General features: G+C 43.6%; 1 protein-coding gene across 6 annotated transcripts in view; it reads right to left on the minus strand.

Annotated features, from left to right (window-relative positions):
- Positions 1–16,468, minus strand: part of phf6 (PHD finger protein 6) — an 86,558-nt gene extending 70,090 nt beyond the window's left edge. For 4 of the 6 annotated variants that reach the window (XR_011887601.1, XR_011887602.1, XM_072271107.1 and 1 more), the window contains exons 1-2: positions 16,401–16,468; positions 10,976–11,015 (exon numbers count right to left, since the gene is read on the minus strand). The gene's annotated coding sequence lies outside the window, so the exon portion shown is untranslated. The other 2 variants (XM_072271105.1, XM_072271106.1) reach the window with 2 other exon arrangements.
- Positions 16,469–27,268: the final 10,800 nt, after the last annotated feature.

A 27,268-nucleotide genomic window follows, 5' to 3' on the forward strand; every position in this document is an offset into this window, starting at 1 on the left:
GAACAACTAAAAGAATCATTAGGAGGGAAAAGATGAAATTTGGAAGCAAGCTAGCAAGCAATATCAACATAGAACATAGAACAGTACAACACAGTACAGGCCCTTCAGCCCACAATGTTGTGCCGACCCTCAAACTCTGCCTCCCATATAAGCCCCCAACTTAAATTCCTCCATATACCTGTCCAGTAGTCTCTTAAACTTCACTAGTGTATCTGCCTCCACCACTGACTCAGGCAGTACATTCCACACACCAACCACTCTCTAAGTAAAAAACCTTCCTCTAATATCCCCCTTGAACTTCCCACTCCTTACCTTAAAGCCATGTCCTCTTGTGTTGAGCAGTGGTGCCCTGGGGAAGAGGCGCTGGCTATCCACTCTATCTATTCCTCTTAATATCTTGTATATCAAGGTGGATAGAGAAAAAAATTAAGAATATGAAAAATAAGAGACCTGAGAATGGATATAGGTCTGCTAGAAAATGAGGCTGGAGAAATAATGGGGGGGGGGGGGGGTACAAGGAGATGGCAGATGAACTAAATATGTATTTTACATTAGTCCTTACTCTGGAAGACATTAGCAGTGTTACAGGTGTTAAAGAGTGTAAGGGAAGAGGAGTGCAGTTACAATTACAAGGGAGAAAGTGCTCAAAAAAATTGAAAGACCTAAATTCGGACCAGAAGAACTACACCCTGGGTTCTGAAAGAGGTGGCGGTCAGTAGCGATTGTGGGAGGCATTAGTAATGATCTTTCAAAATCATTGGACTCTGGCTTGGTTTTGGAGGACTAAAAAATTGCAAATGCCACTCCACTCTTTAAGATAAGAGCAAGGCAGCAGAAAGGAAATTATAGACCAGTTAGCCTGACCTTAGTGGTTGGGAAGATGTTGGGGTCACAGGACAAGAAAGGACAAAGTCAGCACTGTTTCCTTAAGGGAAAATCATGCCTGACGAACTTGCTGGAATTCTTTGAAGAGATTACAAGTAGGATAGATAAAGGGGATGCAATGGATGCTGTATATTTGGATTATCAGAAGGCCTTTGACAAGGTGTCACATGAGGCTGTTTACAAGTTAAGAGCCCATGGTATTACAGGAAAGTCACTGGCAAGATTAGAGCATTGGCTGACGGTTAGGAGGCAGTGAGTGGGAATAAAAGGATCCTTTTCAGTTGGTAGCCAGTGATTATTGGTGTTCCGCAGAGGTTGGTGTTGGGATCGCTTCTTTTTATGCTGTCTAATAATGATTTAAAAGATGGAATAGATAGATTAGTTGCCAAGTTTGCAGATGATACGAAGATTGGTGGAGGGGCAGATAGTGTTGAGGAAACAGGAAGGCTGCAGAAGGACTCAGACGGATTATGAGAACGGGCAAGAAAGTGGTAAATGAAATAACAGCATTGGAAAATGTTTAGTCATGCACCTTGACAGTAGAATTTAATGTGCAGACTATTTTCTAAAAGGGGAGACAATCCAAAAATCTGAAATGCAAAGGGACTTGGGAGTCCTTGTGCAGAACACCCTAAATGTTAACTTGCAGGTTGAGTCAGTGATGAGGAATGCAAATACAATGTTAGCAAGAGATCTAGATTATAACAGCAGGGATGTGATGCAGAGGCTTTAAAAGGCACCGGTGTGGCCTCACCTTATAGTTTTGGGCTCTTATCCAAGAAAAGATGTGCTAGCATTGGAGTGGGTTCATGGCTCTGGGCCTGTACCTGCTGGAATTTAGAAAGATGGGGGGGGAGGGAGGGGATCTCATTGAAACCTTTCAAATGTTTAAACCCTAGGCAGAGGAGATGTGGAAAAGATGTTTCTCATGGTGGGGGAGCCCAGGACAAGAGGGCAAGCCTCAGGATAGAGAAGTGTCCATTTAAAACAGAGGCAGAGAAATTTCTTCAGCCAGAGGGTAGCGAATTTGTGAAATTTGTTATCACAGGCAACTGTGGAGGTCAGGTCGTTGGGTGTATTTAAGGTGGAGATTGATAAGTTCTTGATTAGACAAGGCATCAAAAGGTTACGAGGCGAAAGGCAGTGGGGCTGAGGAGGGGTAAAAAGGATCAGCCATGATTGAATGGCGGAACAGACTCAATTGGTCAAATGGCCTAATTCTGCTCCTATGTCCTGTAGTCAGCTTTGCACATATGGATACCGCAATTTTTTCCCCATTCTCCTTTACAAAACTACTCAAGTTCTGTCAGATTGCATGGAGGTCATGAGTGAACAGCTCATTTCAAGTCCAGCCACAAATTCTAAATTGGATTGAGGTCTGGACTCTGACTTGGCCATTCCAGGACAATAACTTTGTTTTCCTATGTAGCTTTGGCTTTATGCCAAAGCTTCAGTCATTCTCCTGCTGGAAAACAAATCTCCCAAGTCGCAGTTTTCTTGCAGATTGCATCAGGCTTTCCTCCAGGATTTCCCTGTATTTTGCTGTATTCATTTTACCCTCTACCTTCACAAGCCTTCCAGGACTTGCTGCAGTGAAGCACCTCCACAGCATGATGCAGCCACCACCATGCTTTACGGTAGGTATGGCATGTTTTTGATGATGTGCAGTGTTTGTCTACACATAGCGTTTAGTCTGATGGCCAAACATCTCAATTTTGGTTTTATTAGACCTTTGGATCTTCTTCCATCTGACTTCAAAGTCTCCCACATGCCTTCTGACAAACTCTACGTGAGATTTCATGAGAGTTTTTTTTCCCCAACAGTGGCTTTCTCTTTGCCACTCTCCCATAATGCTGTCCAAGTTGCATGCCATCTTGGACAATGTCTCCCATCCACTACATATTGTACTGGTTGGGCACAGGAGTACATTCAGCCAGAGACTCATTCCACCGAGATGCAACACTGAGCGTCACAGGAAGTCATTCCTGCCTGTGGCCATCAAACTTTACAACTCCTCCCTTGGAGGGTCAGACACCCTGAGCCAATAGACTGGTCCTGGACTTATTTCCCGGCATAATTTACATATTACTATTTAATTACTTATGGTCTTATATTGCTATATTTATACCCTATTCTGGGTTGGTGCACCAATTCCCCTCAGGATCAATAAAGTATGACTATGACTAAAGCTATGACTGTTGAAGCACCCAGGCGACAGTTGTTGTATGTACAGCCTCTCCCATCTCAGCACTGAAGCTCCAGAGTTGTCACTGGTCTCTTGGTGGCCTCCCTCACTAGTCCCCTTCTTGTACAGTCGCTCAGCTTTTAAGGACTGCTTGCTCCAGGCAGATTTACAGCTGTGCCATATTCTTTCCATTTCTTCATGATTGACTTAACTGGAGTCTAAAAGACATCAGTGACTTGGAAATGTTCCCGTATCTATCTCCCGACTTGTGCTTTTCAATAACCTTAATGGAGTTGCTTGGAGTGTTCTTTTGTCTTCAGGGTGTAGTTTTTGCCAGAATACTAATTCACAGTAGTTGGACCTTCCAGATAGAGGTGTTATTTTTTCTACAATCAAATGAAATACCTTGACTGCACACAGGTGATCTCCATCATACTAACAGTAATTTCTAAAACCAATTGGCTGCACCAGTGTTGATTTGGTGTGTCATATTAAACAGGGTGAATACTTATGCAATTAATTATTTTGTGTTTTACATTTGTAATTTGATTACTTTGTAGAGGTCTGTTTTTACTTTGACACGAAAAAGTCTTTTTCTGTTGATCAGTGTTAAAAGAAAACGGGGAAAATTCCAGTGTCCAGATGTGCGAAGTTGCCTCAAGGCTGTGTAATGCCCCATTTCATATTTTTTCTATTATGCTGTATGTATTTCATTTTGCCAGCTCTGTAACAGCAGTCTGTTCTGTTTTCATGCTTGTTTGGGTTACTGTTGGAGAGAGGAGAAATGTGTACCATCCAACAAGGCTGGTCAGATCAAGGGGAGTTTTCTCTGGTTTGAGGAACACTAAGGTTGGGCTTGGAGCTTTTGTTTGAGAGGAAATGAAGAGAGAAGATGCTGGGGAGAACCTTTCGTAGCATATGATCTGGTGGGAGACCCGTTTGTTCAAGGTGGATTGCGAGCGACGTTTGGAAGGTGGTGTGTGCAATCACGTTGACCGAGGGCCCAGTGCGCGAGTGACAGAAGTTCAAGATGAGCTCCAACTTGTGCACATTTGACTGCTTAATTAGAATGGGCCCTTTTCTTTTTGTTATTCTTTACTAACCCTTCAGTTAAGATTCAAAAATATAATTCCTTTAATCATATGCAGGGTACAGGGAATGACATGAGGTGGAATCAAGTGCACTCAATTTCAAGAGTTTGGCGGGACCAAAGGTTGTCTTCCCCTGACTTAAGCAGCCCAGGAAACCAGTGTGTTTCAGTTGTAATTACTGAGAAAGGTGCACCAACTAAATACTGACTTGAAGGGGTGAGTAATTATGCAATCAATTATTGTGTTCAACAATCATAATAGAAACATAGAAAATAGGTGTAGGAGTAGGCCATTCGGCCCTTTGAGCCTGCACTGCCATTATGATCATGGCTGATCATCCAACTCAGAACCCTGCACCAACCTTCCCTCCATACCCCCTGATCCCTTTAGCCACAAGGGCCATATCTAACTCCCTCTTAAATATAGCCAATGAACCAGCCTCAACTGTTTCCTGTGGCAGAGAATTCCACAGATTCACCACTCTCTGTGTGAAGAAGTTTTTCCTAATCTCGGTCCTAAAAGGCTTCCCCTTTATCCTCAAACTGTGACCCCTCGTTCTGGACTTCCCCAACATCGAGAACAATCTTCCTGCATCTAGCCTGTCCAATCCCTTTAGGATTTTATACGTTTCAATCAGATCCCCCCTCAATCTTCTAAATTCCAGAGAGTATAAGCTTAGTCGATCCAGTCTTTCATCATATGAAAGTCCTACCATCCCAGGAATCAACTGGTGAATCTTCGTTGTACTCCCTCTATGGCAAGAATGTCTTTTGTCAGACTAGGGGACCAAAACTGCACACAATACTCCAGCTGTGGTCTCACCAAGGCCTTGTACAACTGCAGTAGTACCTCCCTGCTCCTGTACTCGAATCCTCTTGCTATGAATGCCAGCATACCATTCGCCTTTTTCACCACCTGCTATACCTGCATGCCCACTTTCAATGACTGGTGTATAATGACACCTAGGTCTAGTTGCACCTCCCCTTTTCCTAATCGGCCACCATTCAGATAATAATCTGTTTTCCTGTTTTTGCCACCAAAGTGGATAACCTCACATTTATCCACATTAAATTGCATCTGCCATGAACTTGCCCACTCACCTAACCTATCCAAGTCACCCTGCATCCTCCTAGCATCCTCCTCACAGCTAACACTGCCGGCCAGCTTCGTGTCATCCGCAAACTTGGAGATGCTGCATTTAATTCCCTCATCTAAGTCATTAATATATATTGTAGACAATAAATTTAGACCAATTTGTAGAAAGCTGTTTTCACTTTGACATGCAAGTCTTTTCAGTTGATCAGTGTCAAAAAAGCCAAATTAAATCCACTGTGATTCAATGTTGCAAAACAATAAAACATGAAAATTTCTGGGGGGGGGTGATGCTGTATGGGCATTGTACTCAACACCCTCTGTGTGAATCTTTCCCCTCACACCGTAAATCTCAGCCCCCTAGTTTCAGAGTCCCCTCCAACTTTAATTTTAAGTATTTCTATAAGTTCACCCCTCATTCTCTGATGGTTCTACACAAAAAAAAAAAACCTAGTCTGGCCAAACGCTCTCTATAACTAAGACCATTTAGCCTTGGCAACATCCACAAAAATCATGTCTACATTCTTTCTTGTTTAATCACGTCTCTCCTTTAACGGGGTTGACTACTTAGTACAGTGCAGCCTCTCAAGTTACTTATTTCAAATACAACATATTGTCTCAACTCAACACAAAACCCTGATTGATGAAGATCAGCATGCCAGATGCCTTTTTCACCACAATGTCTATATGTGATGCCACTTTCAAAAAATAATGCACTCTGACTCCTGGGTCCTTCTGTTTCATTACGCTCCCTAGTGCCCTACCATTCATAGCACAATTGCTACAAAGGTAGACCCATTGTCTTTGCCTGCTCCTGCCTCACTGAACGTGTCCTCATACCTCAACTCCAATCGATCCCCCTTGGCTCAGTCCCTTCCCACCTGCATCTGCGACACTTCACATGCTCTTGACCTCAACAACTTTCAATTCTCTTTCCCTGGCCCTGAACGCTTCATTTTCACAAAGGAGGTCCAGTTCCCGTACACTTCTATCACCCACCCCTATCAACAATAACTTAAAGTTAAGGGTATCCAGAACTAGAAGGCACAGCCTCAAAACTGAGGGGCGACCTTTCAGAACAGAGTCAATGAGGAATTTTTTGGGCAGCGAACAGTGAATTTGTGAAACGCATCTGTCACAGACCCCAAGTCTGTGGGTATATTTTTACACCATCTGGCAACACAAACACCTATGTCAGGATGCTGTTCATCGACTATAACTCAGCATTTAATACCATCATTCCCACAATCCTGATTGAGAAGTTGCAGAACCTGGGTCCCTATACCTCCCTCTGCTTTGTGAATCCAGAACCAGCTTGCCCACAGAAGGCAAAGTGTGATTCTAGACAGGTCATATTCTGCATGGAGGTCAATGACCAGTGGTGTGCCTCAGGGATCTGTTCTGGGAACCGGACTCTCTGTTTTTTTTATAAATGACCTGGATGGGTTAGTAAGTTTGCTGATGACACAAAGGTTGGAGGTGCTGTGGATAGTGTGGAGGACTGTCAGAGGTTACAGCGGGACATTGATAGGATGTAAAACTGGGCTGAGAAGTAGCAGATGGAGTTCAACCCAGATAAGTGTGAGGTGGTTCATTATGGTAGCTCAAATATGATGGCAGATTATAGTATTAATGATAAGACTCTTGGCAGTGTGGAGGATCAGAGGGATCTTGGGGTCCAAGTCCATAGGACACAAAGCTGCTGTGCAGGTTGACTCTGTGGTTCAGAAGGCATACGGTGCATTGGCCTTCATCAATCGTGGGATCGAGTTTAAGAGGCAAGAGGCAATGTTGCAGCTATATAGGACCCTGATCAGACCCACTTGGAGTACTGTGCTCAGTTCTGGTCGCCTCACTACAGAAAGGACATGGAAACCATAGAAAGGGTGCAGAGGAGATTTTCAAGGATGTTGCCTGGATTGGGGAGCATGCCTTATGAGAATAGGTTGAGTGAACGCGGCCTTTTTCCCTTGGAGCGAAGGAGGATGAGAGGTGACCTGATGGAGGTGTATAAGATGATGAGAGGCATTGATCCTGTGGATAATCAGAGGCTTTTTCCCAGAGCTGAAATGGCTAGCATGAGAGGGCACATTTTTAAGGTACTTGGAAGTAGATACAGAGATGTCAGGGGTTAGTTGTTTTTTTTTTAAATGCAGAGGGTGGTGAGTGCATGGAATGGGCTGCCAGCAACGGTGGTGGAGGTGGATACGATAGGGTCTTTTAAGAGGCTCCTGGATAGGTACATAGAAAAATAGTAACCCTAGATGGTTTCTAAGGACATGTTCGGCACAGCTTTGTGGGTTGAAGGGCTTGTATCGTGCTGTAGGCTTTCTATGTTTCTATCATGACCAATGCATCCGTTATCTCTTCAGCAACCTCGTTCAGAGATGTAGTCCATCTGGTCCAGGTGACTTATCCACCATAACACCTTTCAGTTTGTCTAGCATATTTTTACCTTTGTAATAGCAACGACACTCACTGCTGCTCCCTTATGCTGACAGACCTCTGACACACTGCTACTGCCTTCCACAGTGAAGACTGATGCAAAGTACCCATAAGTTCACCTGCCATTTCTTTCACCCCCTTTACCATCTCATCAGCATCATTTTCCAGTGGTCCAAAATCAACTCTCGCCTCCCTTTTACTCTTTACATAACTGAAAAAAACTTCTAGTATCCTGCTTTATATTATTGGCTAATTTGCCCTCACTATTTTTTTTCTCCTTATAACTTTTGTCAGTTGCCTTTTGTTGGGGTTTAAAAGCTTCCCAACCATCCAACTTCCCACTCACTTTTGCGACATTATAAGCTCTTTCCTTGGCTTTTATGCAGTGCTTAACTTCCCTTGTCAGCTACAGTTGCCTACCCCTGCCACTTGAGTACAGTACAGGTTCCCCCCCATCCGAAGGTAGAGCGTTCCAATGAAACGGTTCGTAAGCCGAAATGTCATAAAGTGAAGAAGCAATTACCATTTATTAATATGGGAAAAATTTTTGAGCGTTCCAGACCCAAAAAATAACCTACCAAATCATGTCAAATAACACATAAAACTTAAAATAACAGTAACATATAGTAAAAGCAGGAATGATATGATAAATACACAACCTATATAAAGTAGAAATACTTATTGCAATCATTGAAGCACTACCTAGCGCAGCAAAAATCTCACGCATGCGCTCTCAGCAGAAACACTCTCTCCAGTAACCTTTAAGCTATGAGGTTGCCAAATTGTACCAAATAACAAATCATACTAAATAACACAAAAATACACAGCCCATATAAAGTAGAAATACTTTTTGCAATCATTGAAGCACACACTAGTGCAGCGAAAATCTCACACATGCGCTCTCGGCAGAAGCACTCTCCAGTAACCTTTAAGCAACAAGGCTGCCAAATCATACCAAATAACACATCATACTAAATAACACAAAAATACACAACCTATATAAGGTAGAAATAATGTATGTACAGTGTAGTTTCACTTACGGGAATTGGGGTGGTGTGTTAGGCTGAGTCGTCGGAAATTTGGGTGGTGGGAGGTAGGAGACTGGGGTGTCATCTCATCATAGTCTGTTTCCAATAGGGTAGCCAGGTCATCACCTTCTATGTCTGCCTGCCTCGATGTCGAAGGTCAAGGTTCGTTGTCTGCTGTGGCTGATGTGCAAGGCTTGAAAAATGACAGTATACTTGACTGCCGAGCCTCGCACATTTTTCTATCATACAGTTCTTTGTAAGCACTCAAAACATCCTGCAAACCTGCCCTAAACCTACGTGCCCTTTCAAAATTGAAGTCATACTTTTCTGCAATCATTGCAGCGCTGTCAATCGCAGCGAAAATCGCACGCAACTGCTTCACGTTCAGTCCCTGGACTACTTCATTTTCGCTACTGTGTTCAGTTTCGATTGTTAATCTTTCCTCCTGCAATTGCATCAGCTCTTCATCTGTCAATTCTTGATCATGGGATGCCAAAACCTCCTCAACATCATCTTCGTCAACTTCCACAAACCCAGCCTCTTTTGCCAAGCTCACTATTGTCATATTTATTGTTGATGGTTCGAAGCCTTTAAAATCGTTCACTGCTTCGGGACATAGTTTCCTCCAAATACTATTTCTCAGCGAGACTGTTAGCCTATCGAGAACATCTCCAATGTTGGCGATTGCCAGTTTTATATTGTAGTCTTTCCAGATCTCTCGTAAAGATGCTTCGGAGTTGCCTTCTCTGTCAATAGCACTTACAATAAAACGCATCACATTTTGCGTATAGTGAGCCTTAATTGTGGCTATTAGACCTTGGTCACACGGCTGCAGCAACGATGTCATATTCGGCGGTAAGAACGCAACACGAATGTTACTGCCATACTCGGTAATGTCAGGCGGATGAGCAGCACAATTATCGACAATCACAAGACGCCTATTATCGAGGTTTTCTTTGCAGTATTTTTCAACAAAAGGTCTAACATATCTGCTCATGTACTCAGAAAAAAGCACTTGGGTGTTCCAATTGCTTGGATGAGAACGGAACACAACGGGAAGTGTTTTCTTATCAACGCCTTTAGGTGCCCTTGGATTTTCTGAATGGTACACTAGTAGAAGCTTAAGGACAGCATCACCAGTGGCGTTAATAATAGGCATTAGGGTAAACCTGTCCTTCAATGCCTTGTGTCCCTTAGCCTGCTTTTCTTCTTTCGAAATAAATGTCTTATTCAGCAATTTTTTCCAATAAATTGCAGTTTTGTCACAGTTAAACACTTGCTTATAAGAATAACCACCTTCTGTAATTATTTTCTTCAGTTCCACTGGAAACCTTTCGGCAGTTTCAGTATCAGCCGAAGCACTCTCTCCAGTAAACGTTAAACTATGAAGCTGCCCTCGCCTCAGAAACCGATCAAACCACCCGTGACTACCTTTAAATTCCACTTTTGCGACTTTCATCACCATCGGCCAGTGCTTTCTGTTTCAGCTTATTAAAAAGACTGACTGACTTCTCCTTAAGTATAAGATAACTTAAAGGAACACCACGTTTTGTACACACCCATCAATCCACTCAAGCAATAGACTTCCCATTTTATCCATTACTGGATGCCGACTAAGACAGACCACTTTGCTACGAGCAGAACCAACAGTAATATCAGCAGCTTTCAAGATTTTTTCTCTCTGCGTATACATAGTGCGAATGGTGGATGCAAGCAAGTTCAACGCGCGGACAATGTCCTTGCTTCGTTCACCACGATCGAAACGCTTAATTATGTCCAGTTTTACGCTAAGTGTAACAACCTTACGAGCTCTTTTAGGCTTTTCTGATACCTTAGAACTCATCTTGCTAACGGACGCACAAAATAATCGAGATAAAGCACGTGTTTAAGCAATGGTGGCTAGAATGCAGTTCCGGGGGAGGAGTTTGGCTGCTCGGGGCAAGCGTTGCTTTTTTTTCGCACGCCATCATTTTTCGCCCACTGCTTTTCTCGTAACAGTGAAAAAACCTTCTGTTAGCAAAAACAGGGTACAAATGTAGGTCTTTTGTAACAGTGAGGTTTCATAAAGCGAACATTCGAAAAGTGGGGGACACCTGTATTGTAAATGGTACATTTTTGCCCCATTTTCTCCTTCACCCGTTTGAGAAAAGGACTAATATATGCAATCCTCCAGTTCTCTGACTGAATTTTACACTCATTCCAAACTAGCACAACTTATCGGTCTATTAACATACAAGAGCACTACTTACCCACTAGATAATCACAAGCAGAATTGTCAGCTATTTTCAACTGAAAAATATATAAGGCAGTTGTTACTTTGACAAATATCCAACATTGTAATTCAGAAACAAGCCCATTGGCCTGCTACATCTGCCCATGTACCCAGACCCATTAGATCAGAATCCTTCTTCACAGTGCCAATCTTAATTGCCTGTCTTACAGTGTCTTATTTTCTATAAACATCTTCCCTGCTTGACTTCCCAAAGTGCATCACTTTGAACTTATTGGGATTAAATACCATTTGCCATCACTTTGCTCCATTTTGCATTTGATTGATATCCTTTTATAACCTTAGACAATCTTCTCACTATCCACACCACCACCAGTTTTGGTGTCACCTGCAAACTTATTCATTCCTTCTACACTGGCATCCAAGTTGTGAATAAACAATTACAAACAAGGGTTCCAGCACAGATCCCTGTAGTACACCACTGGTTACAGACTCCTAATAAAAAAGCAAGCTTCCACCAACACCCATCACCTATCATCAAGCCAGTATTGGGTCCAATTAGCAACGTTACCTTCAATTCCACATGCCAGTTTCAAAGAGCATAGAAACAGAGCCATTCAGCCCACCACATCCATATCAACCGGAAAGCACGTATTCTTGTACGAACCCCATTTTCATGCCCTCACCTGCACCCTACTCGGTCTAGGCAATTCAAGTGCTCATCTCTAGACAAGTAATGTCCTCACTGATTCTGCTTCTACCACACTCCAGAGCAGTGTATTCCAAATACCTCCCATCAAATCTTCTCTACATCTCTTACCCCTTACTCTAAATCCGTGAGGGAAAGGGAGTTGGAACCAGAGGAACAGGTGATGTGATTGACAAGGTAGAGGTTAATTCCAATGAAGCTTAATAACAAAAACAAACAAATGCAGGTCAATGGACACAACAGGGATGATGGTCTAAACTCTGAAGTGTATAGACAAATGAGTTTACAGCTTGCATTAGGACATGGATCAATAATGCAGAATGCCAATGCAGAAATGTGGTTAAGGACAGAATGGCAACTCAGTGATCCAGGGTACAAACCTTTCGGATGTGACACAGAAAGATGTAAATGGAGAGAGAATTGCATGAACTGATCAGGTAGATTACCAGCACAGAGAGAAAACATCTGCGAGAGTTCATACAGCAAAGGCATACGGGTAAAAGTTGGGAATAAGAAAGGTGCCACCACTACAATAGTTATAACATCGTCCTCTCAATAGCCAGAAAGAGCAACAAGAACAAACAAGCAGGCTGATCCTGGAAGGAGGCAAAAACAATAAGGTTCTTGCAGAGAGCAGTATTAACTTCTGTAATATTGACAAGGACTCCCTCAGTGCTAGGGGTAGCAATGGGCCAGAATTTGTTTGATGCACCTGGGAGGATTACTTGAAACAGCTGAAAGTCCAATTTGGGATGGATACGACGCTTTATGTTGGAGAATGAGTCTGGCCACGTGACTGATGTTTCAATGGAAGATTAGTCAAATCAGCAAGTATAATTCTGTAAATTTTAAGATGGTTATGGATAAGCAGTTGCAAGTGCTAAATTGCACGGACTAATTACAAAATTATTACTCAGGAAATGGAGAAAGGAAAATGGGGGTGGCTGCTTGAGGGAAAACACCACACTTTTAAATCAGCTGATTAGAGGTCAGCATATTTCTGCAAGGATGATACATCAGGAGGACAAGATTGGGGAAATGGCTAACAAATAAACTTTCAGGTCAAAGACAGCTACCCAACATACTTAATGTTTCCAGCAATTTCTGTTTTTCTTGCAAATTTCAAAAAATGGTTCTTCAGATGAAGTAGCTGCCACAAGAACCTACAATAAAATTATTGATAAGTCCTGGAGTTTACAAGAATGATAGATATCATTGGGGTTTAGATGCTGAAATGTTTAGATCTTGGTAAGATATCTAAAACAGGTCATACTAATCTGAAAACAAGTCATCCATTTTGGTCAGAAGTGAAGTCCTTTCTATAGGTTGTAAATCTTTAAAATTCTCCACTTCAAAAGATATACCCTGATGTCTATAGTGACAGCATAATCAGCTAATTTAATGGCCAGACAAGAAAAGGGATGAGCCACATGAAGTAGGAGGGCCAAAAAAAGGACTGCAATGGCAAGCAGGATTATGCAGAACCCCAAAATCAGGAGCAAGTGACTCATTAAGGAAAGTGCAACTTCACTCAAAGACAAAGAGGAAATTTACGTGTGCAGTCAGAGGAAGTGAGCAAGTCTTCAATGAATACTTTGCATCAGTATTCACCAAGGACATGGACAATGGAAAGATTAGGTAGAGGAATGTTCATATTCTGGGGTACATTGACATTATGGTGGCAGAGATAACCTTGCCCTTGACAGAGATTGTTGGCTATTCTCCAGTCTTCTGCTCTTTGCATAATGTTATTCCCCTGAATGGGGACAACAGGAACAAACCAGGAATTATAAGGAAAATTATTGAAGACTCGCATTACACAAATCATGGGATAGTCAATAAGAATGATGACAGGAACTTGATCAGCTGGGTAGGACTAAGGTATGGCTAACGAAGATTAGCCAAGGTAAGTGAGACAGATTGCATTTTGGAAAGTCATATCAAGATAGAACTTTCACTATGAATAGCAAGGCTCTGGGGAGTGTTGCAAAACAGAAGGGCCTTGAGGTTCAGGCACACAGTTCTCTGAAAGTGCAGTCACAGGTAGACATGCTAGTGAAGGTGACTTTGGCATGCTGACTTTAATTAGAAGTTGTGAGGTGATGTTGCAGTTAACAGAACATAGAAAATAAGTGCAGCAGTAGGCCATTCGGTCCTTCGAGCCTGCACCGCCATTTAGTATGATCATGACTGATCATCCAACTCAGAACCCTGTACCTGCCTTCCCTCCATACCCCCTGATCCCTTTAGCCACAAGGGCCATATCTAACTCCCTCTTAAATATAGCCAATGAACTGGCCTCAATTGTTTCCTGTGGCAGAGAATTCCACAGATTCATCACTCTCTGTGTGAAGAAGTTTTTCCTAATCTCGGTCCTAGAAGGCTTCCCCTTTATCCTGAAACTGTGACCCCGCGTTCTGGACTTCCCCAACATCGGGAACAATCTTCCTGCATCTAGCCTGTCCAATCCCTTTAGGATTTTATACGTTTCAATCAGACCCCCCCCTCAATCTTCTAAATTCCAATGAGTATAAACCTAGTTCATCCAGTCTTTCATCATATGAAAGTCCTGCCATCCCAGGAATCAATCTGGTGAACCTTCTTTGTACTCCCTCTATGGCAAGGATGTCTTTCCTCAGATTAGGGGACAAAAACTGCACACAATACTCCAGTTGTGGTCTCACCAAGGCCTTGTACAATTGCAGTAGTACCTCTCTGCTCCTGTACTCGAATCCTCTTGCTATAAATGCCAGCATACCATTCGCCCTTTTCACCGCCTGCTGTACCTGCATGCCCACTTTCAATGACTGGTTGTAAAGGACATTAGTGAGGCTCCATTTGGAATATTGCTAGTTTGAGGCACCTGCTATAAGAGAGATTATTTTAAACTGGAAAAGCAGAGGGTGGTAAGTATATAAAGTTACCAAAAGAAATTGAGGATTATTCTCCCAAGCGTGACAGAGGCAAGTGCTTGAAGAACCAACATAAATAACTGCTTAAATAGTGTTATGAGTCTACAAATAATAATTACTCAATTAAAACAAATGCAATGGATATTGCTAACAAGAGAAAATCTGCAGATGTTGGAAATCCAAGTAACACATACAAAATGCTGATGGGACTCAGCAGGCCAGACAGCAGCTATGGAAAAAAGTGAACAGTTGACGTTTCGGGCAGAGACGCTTCAGAATGGATGAAGCGTCTCAGCCCGAAACGAAGGTTTACTCTTTTCCATAGATGGCTTGCTGAGCTCCTCTAACATTTTGTGAGTGTTGCAACGGGTATTACAGATATTATTTCAGTATTGTTAATAAAATCAGGGGCCCAAGCACAAAAGAGTGGACAATTAGAACTTCATTGGTTAGAAAAAAGCAATACATTGAAGGAGGATGAATTTCTCATCCGACTGCTGGAATAGTGTCAAAGATTACGTGCCATCTGATGATATTAGAACATATCAGATATGTTGAAACTAAAGGACCATGAATCATGCTGACAATGTTAGAGGTGGGCAATACCTCTAACATTGCTGGAAAGAGAATGAATTCAGAAAGAAGCCAGGTTGAAAACAGTTCAAATGATTTAACAAAATTGTTTTAATAGATATTACAGAATTTAAAAAGAAAAGATTAACAAGTTGTTTAAAGTGTGACCCTAAACCTCAGAAAACAGAAAGATTAATAGATCACGAGGTGGTCCATTGAATCATTTAGTCTGTTCCAATTCTTTGTGGCACGTCCCCCAGCTTTTCCACCAACAAATTTTTCAGCTTCTCTTCAATTTCCTTTTAATACCCCGATCGACTCTACTTCCACCATATTCACATGCAACAAGTTCCACATCCTAACCAGGCTCCAGTTAAAAAAAAAACAGCTCTTCGCAATTTGTTAAAATTATTTACCTTCCACTTAGGATCTGTTTCCTCGCCTTTGAACCATAGAAGCGCAGCTTTTACTCAATCTGATCAAACTATTACGATCTTATACACCTCAATCAAATCTTATCTCTGCCTTCTCAACTCCAAGCGTAACATACACAGCAGAAGCAACGCGATTACACTAAACGCACTAATCATCAGTTTCAACGGTTTATAAATCCTCAACTTTTCCATTCTGAAAGGTTACTGCAGACAACGTTGGATCGTTCCTCCACATGCGTTGTCCGGCCTACCAGGTATTTTCAGCTGATCTATTATTTCTTTAGCTTTCGAGTAATTGGTTTTGACTAGGTGAAGCGAGGCCACGAGGAATAAAAACTTGATCAAAGGGTGGAGACGAAAAGCTTTAGTGAAGGGGAAACAGTACTGGATCTCCAGCCGCCAGAGGACAAGGTACCCAGTGAGGGGGAACGAAAAAGGTCAGGAAGCTGAACAGGGAAAGGGGTTCGGAGAGGGAGAGACCGGCTGCAGACAAGAGAAATAGCCGCCCGGTGCGGGATCAGGCCGGACGGCTCGGGGCTTGGCCAAGCTCCAACCACCCGGGTCCGGGGTCGGAGAGACGAGCCGCTCCGGTCCGAGCGGCCACCCTGTCACTGAAAAGAACCGAAACAAAATCTCGCGCCGACCCGGGGCAAACGAGGGGCCGTGGCGGCGGGAGCAAACCAGTAAACCGGGGAAACGGAAGAACCCATTATGCAAACACAGAACGGCTGGCACCAGAGAGAGAGGATCCCTCAAAGCAGCCCGGGGCTTTGCTCGGCCCAGCCAGGCCCGGCCCGCCGACTATCCCCGACTTACCGCCCGCGACCCGCTCGTAACCGGGGCCCAGCTGCGCGCGCAACCAACCACTCAGCCTCGCGCGGGAACACGCTGTCCGACGTCATAACGCTCCGCGTGATCTCTGAGGATGACGGCATGGCGTTTTGGGCGGGAGCGGCGTTTCAGAGGTTGAGAGGTGTGGAGGTTTATTTTGTGCTTTCGTCCTCTCAGTGAACAGCGGAGTGGCCGTTGTCATTCTTATGAGGCCTTTGGGCCTATCGAGTCCGGACTGGCCCTGCCGGCTCTCAAGGTACGCAATGCAACCCGGAGATTTACTTTCTTGCTGGCATTCACAGTAAATCCAAGAAACAATAAAATCAATGGAAGACCGCACCCAACTGGAAGGACAACCAGCCAACTGAATAGCGTTCCTCGAGCCACGATGCAAAACACATTACTGTATCTTCAGACAGAGACTTCCAACCTGAGATCCACGGATTCCTCGGTTAACGTTAGGTGTCCTGGCGAAGGGTCTCGACCTGAAACGTCGGCTTTACTCGTTTTCCATAGATGCTGCCTGGCCTGCTGAGATCCTCCAGCATTTTGTGTGTACTGCTTGGATTTCCAGCATCTGCAGATTTCCTCTTGTTAATGTTAGGGGTCCAAGGCATTAAAAAAGTGCCATAAAACCATACAATACAGGAGAAGAATTGGGCCATTCAGCTCATCAAGTCAGCTCTGCCTTTCCCTCTGAAACATATTTTCCTGCCTTCTACTTGCAACCTTTCACATCCTGACGTATCAAGAACCTGTTAACCCCCACCTAAAATGCACTTAATGGCCTGAATTCCACAGCTGCCAGTGACAGTGAATTTCACAGATTCACCAACCCAGCTGAAGAAATCCCTCCTCATCTCCATTCTAAATGGATGTCCCTGTATTCTGAGGCTGTGCCCTCTGATTCCAGATTCCTCCACATTAGGAAACATCCTCTCCACATTCACCCTATCTAGGCCTTTCAACATTCAATGAGATTCCACCCCATTCTTCTCGATTGGAGTGGGTACAAGCTCAGAGCCATCAAACACTCTTCATATGATAAACCTTTCATTCCCAAAATAATTTCTGTGAACCTTCTCCAAAGTCAGCACATACTTTCTCAGATAAAGGGCCCAAACCTGCCCACATACTCCAAATGAGGCCTCATAAAACCTCAACATTACATCCTTGTTTTTATATTCTACTCTCAAAAAGAATGCTGACATTGCGTTTGCCTTCCTCACCACCAACTCAAACGGCAAATTAACCTTTAGAGAATCCGGCAGGAGGGCTGTCAAGTCACTTTGCATACAGATTTTTAAATTTTCTCTCCATTTAGGAAATAGTCTATGCTACACTTACTGATACTGTATTCTATCTACACTTCTTTGTCCATTCTGCTAATCTAGGTCCTTTTGCAGCCCGTCTGCTTCCTCAACACTAAATGCCCCTCCACCTATCTTCGTATCATCTGCACAGTTGGCCACAAAGCCATGAATTCCATCATCCAATTCACTGACATGTAATGTAAAAATAGGTGGACCCAACACAGTCCTCTGTGAAATATCAGTCATTGGCTCCCTTTATTCCCACTCTTTGCCTCCTGCCAATTAGCCAATGCGCTATCCATGCTAATGATTTTCCTGTAAGGTTCTTATCTTGTTAAACAGCCTCATGTGGAGCACCTTATCAAAGGCAGTGTCCATTATTAAGGACCTCCAGCACACAGGGCATGCCCGTTTCTCACTGTTACCATCAGGTAGGAGGTACAGAAGCCTGACGGCACACAGTTTGTGATTCAGGAATAGCTTCTTCCCCTCTGCCATCCAATTCCTAAATGGACATTGAATCTTTGGTCACTACCCAACTTTTTTTTAATGTACAGTATTTCTGTTTCTGGACTTTTTGAAATCTACTCAATATATGTAATTGATTTACTTGTTTATTTATGATGTATTATTATTTTATTTATTATTTTTTTCTCTCTACAGCTAGATTATTGCATTGAACTGCTGCTGCTGAGTTAACAAATTTCACGTCACATACTGGTGATAATAAACCTGATTCTGATTCTGAAAATCCAAGTACACACATCCACCGATTCTCCTTTGTCTGTCCCGCTTGTTATTTGCTCAGCTACTATTTTCCCTTATGGAAACAATGGCCTATTTTACCAAGTCCCTGCCTCCAAGTCCCCAAAACCTCATCCTTAACAATTGACTCCAACATACTTCATATTTTATACTTTATTGTTGCCAAACAATTGCTACTAGAATGTACAATCATCACAGCGATATTTAATTCTGCGCTTCCCGCTCCCTGGATTACAAATCGATAGTAAATTGTAAAAATTTAAATTATAAAACATAAATAGAAAAATGGAAAGTAAGGTAGTGCAAAAAAAACCGAGAGGCAGGTCCAGATATTTAGAGGGTACGGCCCAGTTCCAGGTCAGGATCCGTTCAGCAGTCTTATCACAGTTGGAAAGAAGCTGTTCCCAAATCTGGCCGTACAAGTCTTCAAGCTCTTGAGCATTCTCCCGGAGGGAAGAGGGACAAAAAGTGTGTTGGCTGGGTGGGTCGTGTCATTGATTATCCTGGCAGCACTACTCCGACAGCGTGCGGTGTAAAGTGAGTCCAAGGACAGAAGATTGGTTTATGTGATGTGCTGCACCGTGTTCACGATCTTCTGCAGCTTCTTCCGGTCTTGGACAGGACAACTTCCATACCAGGTTGTGATGCACCCTAGAATAATGCTTTCTACGGTGCATCTATAAAAATTAGTGAGGGTTTTAGGGGACAGGCCAAATTTCTTTAGTTTTCTCAGGAAGTAAAGGCGCTGGTGGGCCTTCTTGGCAGTGGACTCTGCTTGGTTGGACCAAGTCAGGTCATTTGTGATATTGACCCCGAGGAACTTAAAGCTTTTGACCTGTTCCACTTGCGCACCACCGATGTAAATTGGGTCGTGCGGTCCGCTACTCCTTCTGAAGTCAACAACCAATTCCTTCGTCTTGCTGAAGTTGAAGGATAGGTTATTGTCTTCACACCATGCCACCAGGTTCTTAATTTCGTCTCTGTACTCAAACTCATCATTACCGGAGATACGGCCTACAATTGTTGTGTCATCAGCAAACTTATATATTGAGTTCGATGGAAATTTGGCTACACAATCATGGGTGTACAGTGAGTACAGCAGGGGGCTGAGTACACAGCCTTATGGGGCACCGGTGCACAGGGTGATTATAGAGGAGAGCTTGTCCCCTATTTTTACAGCATGGGTCCTGTCTGTGAGGAAGTTGAAGATCCAGCTGCAGATCTGAGTGCTAAGGCCCAGGTTCCAGAGCTTAGGAATCAGTTTATTTGGAATGATGATATTAAAGGCAGAGCTGTAGTCAATTAAAAGGAGCCTTACATATGCATCTTTATTCTCCAGGTGTTCTAAGGAGGAATGTAGGGCTAGAGAGATGGTATCTGCCATTGACCTGTTGCTCTGGTAGGCGAATTGCAAAGCGTCGAGGTTGACCAATAAGCTGTGGTTGATGTGTGCCATAACCAATCTCTGGAAGCACTTCATACCAATTGATGTCAGAGCCACAGGTCGATAGTAATTCAGGTATGCCACCTTGCTATTCTTTGGCACTGGGATTATCGTTGCCTTCTTAAAACACGAGGGGATCTTAGACTGAAGCAAGGAGCAGTTGAAGATGGTCAGCAAACACTCCAGCTAGCTCGCTTGCACAGGCCCGGAGAACCCATCCCGGGACGCCATCTGGGCCCGTCACCTTCCTTGGATTTATCTTCAGGAAGGCCCTTCTAACGTCCTTCTAACATTTCCCAACTACTGAGGTCAGGCTAACCGGCCTATAATTTCCTTCCTTCTGCCTCTCTCCCTGCTGGAAGACTGAAGTGATATTTGCAATCTTCCAGTCCATAAGACCATAAGACAAAGGAGCAGAAGTCAGCCATTCAGCCCATCGAGTCTCCTCTGCCATTTTATCATGAGCTGATCCATTCTCCCATTTAGTCCCACTCCCCCGCCTTCTCACCATAACCTTTGATGCCCTGGCTACTCAGACACCTATCAATCTCTGCCTTAAATACACCCAATGACTTGGCCTCCACTGCCACCCGTGGCAACAAATTCCATAGATTCACCACCCTCTGGCTAAAAAAATTTCTTCACATCTCTGTTCTGAATAGGCGCCTTCCAATCCTTAAGTCACGCCCTCTCGTACTAGACTCCCCCATCATGGGAAACAACTTTGCCACATCCACTCTGTCCATGCCTTTCAACATTCAAAATGTTTCTATGAGGCCCCCCCCTCATTCTTCTAAACTCCAAGGAATACAGTCCAAGAGCGGAGAAATGTTCCTCATATGTTAACCCTCTCATTCCCGGAATCATTCTAGTGAATCTTCTCTGTACCCTCTCCAACTTAAGCACATCCTTTCTTAAATAAGGAGACCAAAACTGCCCACAGTACTCCAAGTGAGGTCTCACCAGCACCTTATAGAGCTTCAACATCACATCCCTGTTCCTATACTGTATTCCTCTAGAAATGAATGCCAACGTTACATTCGCCGCCTTCACCACCGACTCAACCTGGAGGTTAACCTTAAGGGTATCCCGCACGAGGACTCCCAAGTCCCATTGCATCTCAGAACTTTGAATTCTCTCCCATTTAAATAATAGTCTGCCTGTTTATTTCTTCTGCCAAAGTGCATAACCATACACTCTCCAACATTGTATTTCACTTAACTTTGCCCATTCTTCCAATCTATCCAAGTCTCTCTGCAGGCTGTCTGTTTCCTCAGCACTACCAGCCCCTCCACCTATCTTCGTATCATCAGCAAACTTAGCCACAAAGCCATCTATTCCATAATCCAAACAACAGGAATTCTGCAGATGCTGGAAATTCGTCAGGACGGAGGGTCTCGGCCTGAAACGTCGACTGCACCTCTTCCTACAGATGCTGCCTGGCCTGCTGCGTTCACCAGCAACTTTGATGTGTGTTGCTATTCCATAATCCAAATCGTTGATGTACAACGTAAAAAGAAGCGGCCCCAACACGGACCCCTGTGGAACACCACTGGTAACCGGCAGCCAACTAGAATAGGATCCCTTTATTCCCACTCTCTGTTTCCTATCAATCAGCCAACGCCCTATCCACGTATGTAACTTTCCCGTAATTCCATGGGCTCTTATCTTGTTAAGTAGCCTCATGTGTAGCACCTTGTCAAAGGCCTTCTGAAAATCCAAATATAGAATATCCACTGCATTTCCCTTGTCTAGCCTACTTGTAATTTCCTCAAAAAATTGTAATAGGTTTGTCAGGCAGGATTTTCCTTTAAGGAAACCATGCTGAGTTATGATCACTGCCTCCTAATGGTTCCTTCACCTCAATCTTTCTAATCACCTCCGGTTCGTTACACAATACCCAATCCCCTAGTGGGCTCAACAACAAGCTGTTCTAAAAAGCCATCTCGCAGACATTCTACAAGTTCTCTCTCGAGATCCAGTGCCGACCTGATTTTCCCAATCCACTTGCATATTAAAATCCCCCACAATTATCATAACACTGCCCCTCTGACAAGCCTTTTCTATTTCCTGTTGTAATTTGTAGTCCACATCCCTGCAGCTGTTTGGAGGCCTGTATATAACTGCCATCAGGGTCCTTTTACCCCTGCGATTTCTTAGCTCAATCCATAAAGATTCTGCACCCTCCGATTCTATGTCACCTCTTTCTAATGGTTTGATTTCATTTCTTACCAATAAAACCACGCCTCCCCCTCTGCCTACCTTCCTATCCTTCTGATACACCATGTATCCTTGGACGTTCAGCTCCCAGAGACATTCATCCTTCAGCCACACCTCAGTGATGGCCACAATATCATACCTGCCAATCTGCATCTGTACGACAAGATCATCCACCTTATTGCTTATGCTGCGTGAATTTAAGTATAACACCTTAAGACTAGTATTTGGTACTTTTCGCTTTGATTGCACTGCAACTCATCCCAATGGCTACAAATTTACCCCATCACCTGCCCGTCTTTCCTGACATCTTTACTGCTCACTATCTTAGATTTATTTCTGTTTTCCCCTTCCTCCGCTCTATCATTCCGGTTCCCATCCCCCTGCCAAATTAGTTTAAACCCTCCCTTACAGCTCTATTAAACCTTACCGCCAGGATATTGGTTCCCTTCGGGTTCAGGTGTAACCCGTCCATTTTGAACAGGTCATACTTCCCCCAGAAGAGATCCCAATTATCCAAGAATCTGAAGCCCTGCCCCCTGCACCAGCCTCTCAGCCATGTATTCACCTGCCTGATCCTACTATTCTTGCCCTCACTAGCACATGGCACAGGTAGCAATCCTGAGATTACTTCCCTGGAGGTCCTGCTTCTCAGCTTCCTTCCTAACTCCCGGAAATCTCTCTTCAGGACCTCCTCCCTTCTGCTATCTATGTCATTGGTACCAACATGTACCAAGACAACTGGCTGCTCACCCTCTCCCTTCAGAATATTCTGGACCAGATCCGAGACATCCCGTACCTGGCACTTGGCAGCCAACGCACCATGCGGGTATCTCTATCAGGCTCACAGAATCTCCTGTCTGTTCCCCTGACTATGAAATTCCCTCCAGGATACCTCCAGGACCATGTCAAAATTTAGTGATTCTTGAAAGATCATGAACAATGCTTCTGTTATCTTTTCAGCAACCTCTCTCAGGACTCTGGGATGTAATCTATCTTCTTTTTCAATCTTTTTTATTGAGTTTCAAATTGATAAATGTAACAATGATAATGATACAAAGAGATCGGGATTACATTAATAACGGTTAATGTATACAGACACAGACTCCGAGTAACATATTTAATTTAAACCTCCCAATCTCTTAATAACTGAACATGAAAAAGATTCAAAAAGAAGTTTTTACCCCCTACGCTAAAAGAACAAAACAAAACAAAATGGATGTAATCCATCTGGTCCAGGTGACTTATCTACCATCTGACCTTTGAGCTTGCCAAGCACCTTCTCCTCACTAATAGCAACTACACTGACTTCTGCCCCCTGACACGGTCTAACTGCTGGCACACTACTGGTGTCTTCAACTGAGAAGACTGATGCAAAATACTTATTTAGTTCATCCAACATTTCTTCTTCCTCCTTTACTACCTCTCTAGTGTCATTTTGCAGCAGTCCAATATCCACTCTCGCTTCTCTTTTACTCTTTATATATCTGAAAAAACTTTTGGTATCATCTTTAATATTATTGGCGAGCTTACTTTCATATTTCATCTTTTCCTTCTTTATGGCTTTTGTAGTTGGCCTGTTGGTTTTAAAAGCTTCCCAATTCCCTAACTACCCACAATTTTTTTGCTATATTATATCCCCTCTCTTTTCCTTTTATGTCAGCTTTGACTTGTCAGCCACGGTTTCATCCTGCCTTTAGAATACTTCTTAATCTTTGGGATGTATCTATCCTGTGCCTTCTGAATTGCTCCCAGAAACCCCAACTATTGCTGATCTGCCATCATTCCTGCTAGTGTCCCCTTCCAATCAACTTTGGCCAGGTCCTCTTTCATACCTCTAATTCCTTTACTCCACTATAACACTCATATAAATTTGACTCCACTGTAACTTCAGCTTCTCCCTCTCAAATTCATCATATTATGATCACTGCCTCCTAAAGGCTCCTTTATCTTAAGCCCACTAATCAATCCGATTCATTACACAACACCCAATCCAGAGAAGCTGATTCCCTTGTAAGGCTCAACCACGAGCTGCTCTTAAAAAGCAATCTCGTAGACATTTTTTCAAATTTTCTGTCTTAGTAATCCAAAATCAGCACCACCCTGATTTACCTGCATATTGAATTGTCCCAAGACTATCATAACATTGCCCTTTTGACTTGCATTTTCTGTCTCCTGTTGTAATTTGTAGTCCACATCCTGGCTACTGTTAGGAGGTTTGCATATAACTCCTATCAGAAGCAACACACACAAAATGCTGGAGGAACTCAGCAAGCCAGGCAGCATCTATGGAAAAGAGTACACGAGACATTTTGGGCCGAGACCCTTTGGCAGGACTGGACAAAAAATGCTGAGGAGTAGATTTAAAAGGTGGGGGACGGGAGAGAGAAACACAGGGTCCTGAATGGGAGGGATGAAGTAAAGAGTTTGGAAGTTGATTTGTGAAAGAGATACAGGGCTAGAGAAGGGGGAGTCTGATAGAAGAGGACAGAAGGTGAGGAGGGGCACCAGAGGAAGGTGATAGGCAGGCAAGGAGCTAAGGTGAGAGAGGGGATGGGGGATGGTGAAGGAGGGGGGCACTGGAAGTTTGAGAAATCGATGTTCATGCCATCAGGTTGGAGGCTACCCAAACAGAATATAAAGTGTTGTTCCTCCAACCTAAGTATGGCCTCATCATGACAATGGCGGACAGAGCATTGGTGCTCGGCGAAGCAGTCACTCAATCCATGTCAGGTCTCACTGGTATACAGGAGGCCACGCCGGGAGCACTGGACACAGTAAATGACTCCAACAGACCCGCAGGTGAAGTGTCACCTCACCTGAAAGGACTGTTGGGGCCATTCAGGTTAGTGAGGGAGCAGGTGTAGGGGCAGGTGCAGCACTTGTTCTGCTTGCAAGTATAATGCTCAGTTATATTGATACAATGTGTATCCTTGGATGTTAAGCTCCCAACTGTAATCTTCTTTCAGACCCAGTGATACCCACTACGTCATACCTGACAACGTGTAACTGCACAAGATCTTTTGTCTTATTCCGTATACTTTGTGCATTCAAAAATAACACCTTCAGTCCTGTATTCATCACCCTTTTCGATTTTGTCCCCAGTTATACTGCAACTCATTCTACTAACTTGCAATTTTACCCACAGCACACTGCAAATAGCATATATGGTTACAATTTCAGAAAAACATACAATCACAAAAAAGTAAAAGCCTACGTCAAAGGTTCATTTATTATCAAAGTATAGAACTCTGAAATTCTTCAATTCTCCAAGTAGCCATGAAACCAAGAAAGAAAAGAAAGGCAGCATGATCATCCAACCCCAAATCCCACCTCTCCGCAAAAAAAACAAACAAAAATGGAACAGACACATCAACCCCCCCCCCCCCCATCCCTCATCCTGCACAAAAAACGAACAAAACCGATCAGGGACATTGACCACCAAATCCCCTCTCTTCTCACGAAAATCGGACAAAAAACAGAGAATATAAAAACAATAAGACCGAAAGAAAAGGATCCATAGTCCAAGTGGCAGAAAAAGCCTGGGCAACACTCTCCGGGAGTAGTGGCAGGTTCACCGCACTGGTACAGAGCAGCCAGCCAGCTTGCTTCGATGCTTCAATCTCCCTCGTTGCATCAATTGACAAACGATAGAAGTTATAATTGGTGAAATGGAGCAGAACATCAGTGTGCACCTGTCCTGCAGCCTGCCTACTACGAGGTTTGCGCACACTGCCTCTGCCTCCTGGAATCCTCACAGAGACTGCAGAGCACTGGAAAACCCAAACTATATCCAAACTTTCGCACTCAGTTTGATATTTCAGTCACCCTCGTCACTTTAATGGGCGAACAATGAAAGCTATAATCAGCGAAATGGGATCAAACATCGGCTCACACACCATCTTGCAGCCTCCACACCACAAGGTTCACTTACACTGCCTCTGCCTCCTGGAATACCCTCAGACTGCAGAGTGCTGAAGCATCCAAACGATCTCCAATCAGCAAAGCACAGGTTCCAACAGTTCCAGCATTACATTCAAGATGAGAAACAAACAAGAAATATATAAAGGAAGTGAAAAAGATAGTTTCATGATCTACCCAGAGTGTTGTACACAGGCGCCATCTTGACCGGAACACCCCTGTGTGGTATGAGTGTAGATTGTCTTTGTCCAGCTTGTTCTTCCACTGAGCAAACACCGGAGGGCAGCACCGAGCAACTGGAGGGCAATGTGCAAAACACAACCGTGCAAATACGCTGTGTGTGCCCTTGGGAGCAGCCCATACATAGATCATTGAGTCCTCTGTTACACAGCTGTTCAGATGAACCATGACACAGGTCCTTGCAACTTTCTCCACACCCTCTTTGCAAATCCACAGTCCACAAAAAGGTGAGCTTGTCCCCACTACAATCCTATCGAGCAGTGCATGGTAGGAGTAATGATCCAGGCATGCTGGAAAGGCAGCTGTCACTGCCAGCCAAGCAAGATCTTGATGCCTTTTAGTGAGGCCTGGCAATGAGGCATTCTGCCAGATGGTCTGGACAGTCTGTTTGGGAAACCACCCCACCGTACCCATTGAGTTCGTTCCTGCAGGGTTCACAGGATGTTCTTTGTGGACCATTTCCTCATGGACTTATAACCATATAACAATTACAGCACGGAAACAGGCCATCTCGACCGTTCCAGTCCATACTGAACTCTTACTCTCACCTAGTCCCACTGACCTGCACTCAGCCCATAACCCTCCATTCCTTTCCTGTCCATATATCTATCCAATTTAACTTTAAATGACAACATCGAACCTGCCTCAACCACTTCTGCTGGAAGCTCGTTCCACACAGCTACCACTCTCTGAGTAAAGAAGTACCCCCTCATGTTACCCCTAAACTTTTGCCCTTTAACTCCCAACTCATGTCCTCTTGTTTGAATCTCCCCCACTCTCAATAGAAAAAGCCTATCCATGTCAACACTATCTATCCTCCTCATAATTTTAAATACTTCCATCAAGTCTCCTCTCAACCTTCTATGCTCCAAAGAATAAAGACCCAACTTGTTCAACCTTTCTCTGTAACTTTGGTAATGAAACCCAGGTAACATTTTAGTAAATCTTCTCTG

The sequence above is a fragment of the Mobula birostris genome, chromosome 10 (assembly GCF_030028105.1).
Source record: "Mobula birostris isolate sMobBir1 chromosome 10, sMobBir1.hap1, whole genome shotgun sequence".
NCBI lineage: Eukaryota > Metazoa > Chordata > Chondrichthyes > Myliobatiformes > Myliobatidae > Mobula > Mobula birostris.